General features: G+C 46.7%; 1 pseudogene; it reads left to right on the top strand.

Annotated features, from left to right (window-relative positions):
• Nucleotides 1–4,621: 4,621 nt before the first annotated feature.
• The window catches only part of LOC130872270 (small G protein signaling modulator 1-like), a 92,283-nt pseudogene continuing 86,167 nt past the window's right edge, over nucleotides 4,622–10,737 (top strand).

The following is a 10,737-nucleotide window of genomic DNA, read 5'->3' as shown; positions in this document are numbered from 1 at the left end:
GCCAGCTCTCACTTGCCTAGTTCTGCCCTGGGGAGTTTAGAGAACCAGAGGCCTGGCAATTACTGGCCATGCTCAGGTGTGTGCCTAGCTGTAGAATGAAGTTAAATTGGCACTCTATGTTCCTTAATCAAATTCCATCCCTTCAAAACACTGTTGGTTAGCTTTTTTCCCCACCTAATAGTCTTTCAAAGCCCACCACGTGCTGGGGAAAACATACCTCTCTTTGGAAACCGTGAGAAGGGCCTCTGAGCTTCCTTAGATTGCAATTAAGGTTCATTTCAGTTTTTTTTCTTTCAAACAGTGTGCCATTCCCAAACTTTCTGTAGGATTCTAACTGACCCAAGGGCTCACTCCACCATGGCAGGGTCTTATCTACCCACCTAGTTCACGATCCATCCAAATTCCCATTGAGAGCTTTTGCTTTACAATGATTGATGGGTACTCGGCCACCTTGCCTATCCATCTGATTGACAATAACTTCCCCTGCTTTTAATCTGAATTTTCAGAGTAAATTATGACCTGGCTTTCTTTGCCAAAGCGATGGCCACCCTGTCTCCCAAGACACAGACAGCGAAAGCCCATCGAGGCCAGCCTCTCTCTCAGAGGGGGCTTGGGAGTGGGCGTGTACTTCTCATGGCATACTTTATTTTTTTTAATTGCTTGCTTAATTTATTTTTTTTCAGATCCTTTTATTGTTTATTTATTTATTAAAGATTTCTGCCTTCTCCCCGCCACCACCTCCCATTTCCCTCCCCCTCCCCCATCAAGTCCCCCTCCCTCATCATCCCTAAGAGTAATCCGGGTTCCCTGCCCTGTGGGAAGTCCAAGGACCACCCACCTCCATCCAGGTCTAGTAAGGTGAGCATCCAAACTGCCTGAGCTCCCACAAAGCCAGTACGTGCAGTAGGATCAAAAACCCAATTGCCATTGTTCTTGAGTTCTCAGTAGTCCTCATTGTCCATTATGTTCAGCAAGTCCGGTTTTATCCCATGTTTCTTCTTTCAATTTTTAAAGTATGCCAAATCATGAGCAGGAGACAGCACGAGCAAGGAACTTAGGACCGCGAGGGGTGCACCCACACACTGAGACAATGGGGATGTTCTATCAGGAACTCACCAAGGCCAGCTGGCCTGGGTCTGAAAAAGCATGGGATAAAACCGGACTTGCTGAACATGTCATACTTTAAAAATTGAAAGAAGAAACGAACCACCACCCTTTTCCCTGGCTGGCGGGAGATGGGGCAGTACGCGTTACCGAGTGAATTGTTGTTGGCACTGACACACCCAATAAAACTGTCGCAATGTACCTACTAGGTTCCTCCCGAGGGTTCAGGGACAGCAAGGAGAGCTCCATCCCTCACAGCCCATCTCCATTCGGGGTCACCTACATCATCTATGGGTTCTGGTGGTCCTAGGAGAGGCAGGGAAATGTCCTCTAAAAAGAAAAAAGGGCTGCTCTCCAGAGGCAAGAAACTGCTGAAAAGGCTGGGTGCGGTGAAGTGACCCGTGAGCCTCCGGACAATTCCAAATCCATGTCACTTGCTTTAATTCCAAACTAGGGCTTTCATGACTCCCAAAACCCAACCTTGACCCCCCCCCACCCCCATAGCAGTAGAGAGATGCACACTTACACTACCATCCACGTAATACCATTGGAGAGATCAGGGAGGGGCTGCATTGTGGTCCCCTCCTTCTCCACTCCCAAGGTTCTATCCCAGGTCTGGGGTGGGAGGTGGGAGGGACACTGGCTGAGCAGCAGGGGAGGGAGGGCTCTCTGCAGCGCCCCCTACCTGCAGTTCCAGCCGGCACACACTTGACATCAGCCCAGCTGAGACCATGGGGCTCTGCGTTCAGCATGACACCTGGCCTGGGTGAGGGCTGTGGCTTTCTGCACAGTACTTAAATAGAAGTTGCCTTCCTTGATCTGTGAGGAAGACGTGTTTAACTCACAGAGACACATCAAAAGGAGCAAATCTCATCTCTGCATGTCACACCCTCTTCTCAGGGACAGCAACTTCATGGTGGCAGACGTGTTGCCCAGGTCCTAGTGTGCTCCCCACTGATCTCAAGGCGGACCCTGAGAGTGTGCACCTTAAAAACAATGTTGTTCCCAAGAATACAACCACTCAGTATCTAATTCAGACTCATTATAGTGACTGGGTGTTTAAAGACACCTGGCACACCCCAAATACACACCAACTACTTACAAACACCGATGCACACACATGCAAACAGCCAGAGCAACAGAGACAAATGTGGACATACAAACGCATACATACGAACACAAACATACAAATGCATAAACACAAACACACAAGGCCCCTGCACAACCACACACCTGTATGCATATTTGTGTATGTGTTTGGTTTTTTATGCATTTTTCTATATACATGTATTTATGATTTGGGTGTGTATGCATACATTATATGTATGCAAGTATGTGCATACTGGTATGTTGGTATTTGTATATATGTGTTTACATGGGTGTTAATGTGTGTACACACAAGTTTGTGCATGTCTGTCTACATGTCTGTCATGAATACCTATGTGTACAGTGTTATAAACATTTCTTTTGGTAACTAGAACAGTAATTCTCAACCTGTGGGTCTTGACCTCTTTGGGGGTCAAATAACCCTTTCATAGGGTCACATATTAGACAGCCTGCATATCAGGTATTTACATTACAATTCACAACAGTAGCAAAATTGCAGTTATAAAGTAATAACAAAAATGATGTTATGGTTAGGAGTCAGTACAACATGAGGAACTGTATTAAAGGGTCTCAGCATTAGGAAGGTTGAGAACCACTGCTTTAGAGGATTATTTTAAGATATCACCTGTTCTTTAGTTTTATGGGGAAAATTGAGGCCATCCTGAGACTGCTGTCATACTTGGGTGACTCTGCCCTGCTTCCTTCTAGCTATCGAGCAGAGTTGTGATCAGGACGAGAGTGGGAACCGAACGTCAGTGGACCTGCGGATACGAAGGACCCAGGTCAGCCTTCCAGCCTCAGTTAGATTGAGGCGATGTGGAAGAACAGCATCTCCCTTTGTCCAAATCCAAAGCAATTCCATTTGTTTATTGTGCTGGGAATTGAATCTGGTGCCCTGCATGTGCTCAGCAAGAGCTCTGTCATTGAGCCACATCTGAGCCTAGCTGTTGCATCTTTTTGTCATGTCTGCCCTCCCTCACTGTCTGTCTGCACATGGGTTGCGTCTCTTCACTGTGAAATGACACCTCAGAAACCCACACAGTCTGTGCTGCAGAGCAGGGGACCAGCTGAATCATCTGGATGTTAGTGGTTTGGTCTTAATTGTTTGGGGGTTTATGGTTGAGACCTGGGAAGTTCAGTGCTGTGTGAACAAGCCTGCCAGCTCAAGGCAGTCCATGTGCCTGCCAGCTGGATTCAGCTTCCCATAATGCTCACCTCCAGAAGTCAGCTGACTGCTGTAGGCCCCAGATTATTTGTTGGTGGCATTTTGTTTTGTTTTTTTGAGACATAGTCTCACTATGTAGTCCTAGTTGGCCTGGAGCTCACTGTGTAGACCAGGCTGACCTTAAACGCAGAGATCTGCCTGCCTCTCCCTCCTGAGTGCTGGGATTATAGGTGTGTGTTACTACGGCCTGGTGACCTCAGGTCATACAGCTTCCATTGCTGCTTTTGCTCTTATTTTCTACTGAAAAAGAGTAACGGTCTGAGCTTTCCAGTCATAGGTTTTACCTCTTACAAAGGAAGGAATGACTCTCATACACTAACACCGTGTTTTCCATGTTCTAGCACTCGGTGCTGTCACGGAAATTTGTGGACGTCATGACAGAATACAACGAAGCGCAGATCCTGTTTCGGGAGCGAAGCAAAGGCCGCATCCAGCGCCAGCTAGAGATCACTGAGTAGGGAGAGTGTGGCAGACACTCTTCAAAGATCCTTCACACCTTCAGCTGCACCATAAACCGGAAACCCTTTTCTAATGCCTGGGCCTAGTGTCAGCCAGATGTGTTCAGAGTTGGGGGTGGGGAGCCGGTGCTGAGTTGCTCATAGCTGCTGGCGCTTGTACATCAGTCACATATGCAAAGCTTGAGGCGCTTCTGTATACTGCAGTCCCTCCTGCCTGGCTGGGAGATGACCTCCATGTGTTTGTCACATGCCACCTTCAGACTAGCTGCTTCTGTCCTGAAGCCTGTGTTGAACCTGTAGGAGAGGCACGGCTACTCCTCTGTAATACCAGGGTGGGTTTGTGACACATTGCGGTCACATTTCCGCCACATTAGCCTGCCCAGGAAGGGATCTTAGAAAGGGCAGGGAAACTCTGTGGACGAGGCTAATGGCTCAGTCAGAGCTTAGTGATCCCTTAGTTAACGATCCCTGGCTGCGTCCCACGCTGCATCCTCAGTGCAGTTCCCATTGCCCCTCAGCTGGGAGGACCACCACAGACGATGAGCTGGAGGAGATGCTGGAGAGCGGGAAGCCGTCCATCTTCATCTCGGATGTGAGTGCCACAGCCGTACATCAACACACTTAATGTAGACGGGCACTTTTGCCTTTAACTTACCAGCCAGCCTGGAGTTAGTAATACTTTTTCTTCTGCCTTCCGAAGATTATATCGGATTCACAAATTACTAGGCAAGCTCTCAACGAGATCGAGTCACGTCACAAAGACATCATGAAGCTGGAGAGCAGCATCCGAGAGCTACACGAGATGTTCATGAATATGGCCATGTTTGTGGAGACCCAGGTAATGAGGCATCTTCCCCATGCTCTGGCCAGGGAAGCCAGGGCTAGGTATCAAGTCTCGAGTCAGGTGCTGTTTGTGGTGAATGCTTAACTGAAACCTAAGTGGACACTTCCTCCGTAGGCCACTAGTCATTTACAGGAGCCATGCTCGCTGGCCAGCTGCTTAGGTAGAGAGCCACAGGCAGCACCAGGTGCTGGAGAATAATGAAACCTTCAAATGTCTGTGGTGGGTTTAAGGATATACAGAAACCTTACTACAGCCACGGATATGAATACATGTAATAAATGTGAACACACATCATGTGACCTCAGTTACATATAACAGTGCTCACAGAGGAAGGAGGTGGCCAAGCCAACCACCCTGAAATTGGCAGGACTGTGGGGACATTGGTCTTCCCCTCTTGGGGCTGTTGACTCCAAGAATGACTGAGCACCAGGCTGTGGTGACACACACCTTTAATCCCAGCACTTGGGAGGCAGAGGCAGGCACATGTCTGTGAGTTCGAGGCCAGCCTAGTCTACATAGCGAGTTCCAGGACAGGCTCCAAAGCTACAGAGAAACCCTGTCTCGAAAAACCGAAACAAGGATCAGGATAGTGCTTAAAGACTAACCTTGAGGGTAAAATCACTGAGACTGACCAGAGCCCACCTCACTCTATGGTGTTCTTGCCTGCTGTGCAGCTCAGGCAGGGATGACCAGAGTGTGTGCAAGTATAACATCAAGTTGTGTGTGCATGGGCGATGTGTCCATACTGACTCAGTTGCATTGGGAACCTACAGAGACGGAACCAGTCTTCCAGGGTTTTCAGATCCCTCAGGAGCATCTGGGACAGGCTAGGGTGCAGCTGGCCTCCAGCGAGACAAGCTTTTGTTCGTCACCACCTTTCTGAGGCAGCTGTCAGAGTCCCTTGGCTGATAGCTAGTGACGTTCTCTGATGCCTAGATATGTCAAGGGTTTAGGATTCATCCCCACATGCCTTGAATGGTGTTTATTTTGATAAACTTTATCGTAAAAACCTGTGAAAAAGCTCACGTACCAGATACCTGTGGAGGATGCCAACAGTTATGGAGAGGCAAGGGTAGGCACTGGTGGGTTGGAGTGGGTATCTGTGGGCAGGGATTAGCACTGATGGACACGTGTGGTTTTCTTTGACCTGGGATGGACCAGTTGCCACTTGGTCTAAGAACTGTGGAGTGGGGCATCTGGTGACTTTCGGACTCAGAGGGAAGTAGTTGTGTGATGGTAGATCGATTTTGAAATCCCAAAGCTTTGTACGGCTCAGGCTTTAGTTATAATCACTTCATACCTAATGTGTGGTGGGAAGCTTCATTAGGACAAGCCACCAGAGGTGGCCTCACTTCCCGTTACCTTTTAGACATCTGCCGTTGTGTTAGGTTGGTAACACAGAAACCCAGAATCAGGACTTGCTAGTGCATTTGCTTGTGAATGATAGTCACCTATCCATCCTTCTCCAATGCTTTGCTATTGGCTGCTGCAGACTCGGTCTCCTCCCGGACAGGACCCAGGTAATGCACCTCCCCACACGTGCTGTGGACTCTCCTCCCATTGTCATCTTTGACCATCAATTCATTGTCACCTGGAGGCTGTACTTAGTTCGCTGATATTGTAAAGATAAGCAGTAGTGGGTTTCTGCCTGTTAGAAAAGACATCATCCTTTGCGTGTGGGATGTTTTACTGAGGGTAAAACATGAGACTAACCTGAGCTTGCAGCCCTCCCTTCACTGTGCGTCTGTGAAGACATGTCAGGTCATCGCTCATCTGTGGATAGTCTTCACCTGTCATCTGTGAAGACATGTCAGGTCATCATTCACCTGTCCTTGCTGCCACCGCCCCTTTCAGCTGCTCCTGAAACAGGAATTGGGTTGCGTTTGCTGGCGTGTCTGCACCACTTTGTAACCGTGAGGGATCCTGTCTCCATCCCTCTCGTGCTGGGCTTACCTGAGAGCTGTCTCGGGAGACATGAGAGAGCGACTTGACGTTTGCTGAGCTTGAAACTTGTTTTCAGGGTGAAATGGTCAACAACATCGAGAGAAATGTGATGAATGCTGCCGACTACGTCGAACACGCCAAGGAAGAAACCAAGAAAGCCATCAAATATCAGAGCAAAGCCAGGCGGGTGAGTTGTGCTCTGAGGACCGAGCCCTCCTTTGGTTTCTCTTCTCTTGGTCTCTAGCCATGGAAGAAGTGAAATGCCTTAAATACATGTCTTTTTTAAAAATCAAAATAATTCTTTTCACTAAAAATTCCTAAGTTGATATATTTAGTGTTGTAATTTAAACCCTTTAGCACCTCAAGTCAGGGCTGACTTGCCTCCTTTGAATTCTGTTCCCTTTTGCCATCATCTGGGCGGGGGATGACAAGGTGGTGGGATTTGGGTTTCACTTAAATTGATGACACATTGTATGTGACAGCTGTTCACTCTGTAAGGTGACTGGCTGTCTGAACCTATGGGTGGACCTAGTGTCTGCGTAGGACCCCTGGAAGGCAGTCTCAAAGGCAGATGTCCCTTTGCTTAGGCTTCTGTCTTGTATCCACGCTGTCCCAAGGGAATGTAACTGGTGCAGAGTCTGGATGTACTCTGCTAGCTTGAGGGGGTTCCATGAGGTTTCGTGTTGCTGCTAATAATCCTCATTCCTGTAATGGTCACATGGCCTTGGCTGATATGAGTAGCTTACTCTCCTACCCATTCTGTATTTCCTCCACCATAAATAAGAATGTAGGTAGGTCTTGCTTCTTCTCCTGCAGGAGTGACCCATACCTTCATTTCTGAAGGATCTGTGCCCTTTCTCATCCTGCCTGGATTAGGTTGTGGTCATTTCCCATTGACTTTAATCACAGGACATGGTAGCACCGAGAGATGCCCTAGGGATCTCCTGCACTGCAGACGTAATCTTCCTTTTCTCCATTGTGAAGAAGCAATCCAGTTTCTTCTTGGTAATCTGTCATCCCTCCCAATGCTGTCTTCCCTTTCTTAGCATGTTGGCTAAGAATGTCTAAGGCACCAGAAACCCAGAATAATGAGGGGGAAGCCTGAGCTCCCAAAACTTGTAAGCTAGCAGAACTTAAGATCTCAGGAACAGGAAGCAAATAATTTCCTAGTGGGTAGTTAGGAGTGATAATGAGTGAAACAATTCCCATTTCCACCCCTGGGTTCCTGGACTCATGAATCCTGGCTATGGGAGAAACCATAGGGAAGGAATACTTTCTCATCGGGGCTACAAGCTCCCAAATAATGACACAGAGACTTATTATGAATATGTTGGAATAAAAGCGGCGGGGCTGCGTCCCCGGCACCCAGCCGCCCGCATGGCTACCTTATGCCCCGAAATAATTACACGGAAACTGTATTCTTTTAATCACTGCCTGGCCCATTAGTTCCAACCTTTTATTGGCTAGCTCTTACATATTGATCTAACCCATTTCTAATATTCTGTGTAGTACCACGAGCTGGCTTACCAGGAAAGATCTTAACCTGCGTCTGTCTGGAGTGGGAGAATCATGGCGACTCCCTACTCGGCTTCTTTCTCCCAGCATCCTGTCTGTTTACTCCACCCACCTAAGGGCTGGCCTATAAATGGGCCTAGGCAGTTTCTTTATTATTTAACCAATGACCTTCCTCCATCATTTCCCCTTTTTCTGTTTAAACAAAAAAGGCTTTCACTTTAACATAGTAAAATTACATATAACAAAACAGTTATAAAGCAAGAATTACAGTTACAATACTTATATCTATTTTATCTTTTATCATAACAATGGAAAACTGTAACTATAACTAACCATTCTTCAACTCCATCAAAGACTCCAGAAGGATATAATATTACCTAAGTAAACAAGAAATAAGAAAACTCTAGAAATGACAGAGACATCTTGCTGCCTGGACAGTCACCCAAAGTTCTTTTGTATTGTTGGGGCATCCATCTTCAGCCTACAGGCCCATAGTATCCAGCAGACATTTTCATCAAGCAGGAAATTCCAAAGACAGTTTAGTCACTTTCTGTTGTGTCCTGCAGAATGTCTCATAGACTCTTTCATGAGTCAGGAACCCCGAAAGACCATCTCACCTTTAGGCAAGTTTAGCAGTCCTCTTTCTGCGGGTTCTCTGTGTCCAGTTTATGCAACAGTCCAGGCAAGAGCAGTTTCTTGCCCAAATGGCTATCAAACTCCTTAAGGAGCCTCTTCGATGCCCATCATCCTCTTGAAGTAGACTGGTGCTGCCAGGAGCAGACGTGTCTCATTGTCATGAAAAGCCCTAAGTTATTAAAACATTAAATGCCATGTTCTGTAGTCTTTGAAAGATATGAAGAATGCCTAATTGAAATATATCTCTATATATCTAGAAAATCTAACTAACGTGACTACAAGCTTGACTATTATTTATGATTATCCATTAGCAACCTATATTTCCTAATTATACATTACATTTTTAAATGAACTACACAATCACAATACCTTAATCAAGATCAGAAATACATATACATATAACAAAATTGACCTTAAAATCCATACCAATGCAAATTATTCATACCTATATCATTTCCCCCTTTAAATGTAAAAGAACATTTATAAACAATATTTGGGAATATGGGCGCAGTTTTTTCTCTCCAAACTGCTTCCTGCTGAATGGGGGCACTGTTATTCATGTCTTTCACGGTATAACCTGTGTGCCAGGTTCATCTCAGTGGGCAGTTGAGTGAAGCAATTTTTTGAGGGTGTTCACAGCAACCTTTCAGGAGGGCATGGTCTATCATACCATATTGGGATAGAAGCAATTAACAGGGTCTCCCCCGAAATAATTACACGGAAACTGTATTCTTTTAATCACTGCCTGGCCCATTAGTTCCAACCTTTTATTGGCTAGCTCTTACATATTGATCTAACCCATTTCTAATATTCTGTGTAGTACCACGAGCTGGCTTACCAGGAAAGATCTTAACCTGCGTCTGTCTGGAGTGGGAGAATCATGGCGACTCCCTACTCGGCTTCTTTCTCCCAGCATCCTGTCTGTTTACTCCACCCACCTAAGGGCTGGCCTATAAATGGGCCTAGGCAGTTTCTTTATTATTTAACCAATGACCTTCCTCCATCATGAATATAATAATGCTATATTATATCAGCCCTAGCTTAGCCTTGTTCCTAAATAGTTCTTATAATTTAAATTAACCTGACAAGGGAGCAACTACTGAGGGAGTAGGCCTGAGCCAGAGACATCTGCAGGACGGGGTTCAAACCAGGGACCTCTGCAGGAGGGGGCCCAGGCCAGGGACATCTATGGAAACAGGCCTGAGCCAGCTACCTCAGCCTGAGCAGGCCCCAAGCAGCAACCTCCACAGGAGCAGGCTTGAGTCAGTGACCCCTGCCAGAGCAGGCCTGAGGCAACAACCTCCACAGAAGCAGGTACAAGGGAGCCACTGTTGAGGGAGCAGCCCCAAACCAGAGTCCTATGTCAGACTGGGCATGAATAAACAACCTCTGAGGTAGCAGGCCTGAGCTAGCAATATCTACTGGAGCAGGCCGGAACCAGCCACCTCTTCCAGAGTAGGCCCAAGGCAGCAACCTCAGCATAAACAGCCCCAAGAAAACAATCTCCATGGGAGCAGGCCAAAATAACCCCTGGTATTGCAGAGCCACCACTGAGTGACCTCCAGGAACAGAGTGACCAACGGTTTGACTGGAACCATGGCCCTGACTGTACCATGAGGAGCAACCATCGGAGCCTTGGATTCACTGGCACCTGGAAGATTGATCACCAGAGACACAGACAGCCCCAACTACACCAATCAGAGGAAAAGATGGCTAGACAAGGTAAGAGCACACACCAGACCACACACCCAGAACTCAGTCATGCTAAACTCCATGTCTTTTTCACTAGCATTATACTGAAACACTTCTAGATTATTAAATATTCTTCCACACTATAATTTTAAATACCCTCCTAGCACTTGGTTATGTGAATATATAATAAATTACTTCACAAATCCACTATG

The sequence above is a fragment of the Chionomys nivalis genome, chromosome 3, assembly GCF_950005125.1.
Source record: "Chionomys nivalis chromosome 3, mChiNiv1.1, whole genome shotgun sequence".
Taxonomy (NCBI): domain Eukaryota; kingdom Metazoa; phylum Chordata; class Mammalia; order Rodentia; family Cricetidae; genus Chionomys; species Chionomys nivalis.
The sequence above is the reverse complement of the archived record's forward strand: the minus strand, read 5'-3'. Positions and strand labels throughout refer to the sequence as shown.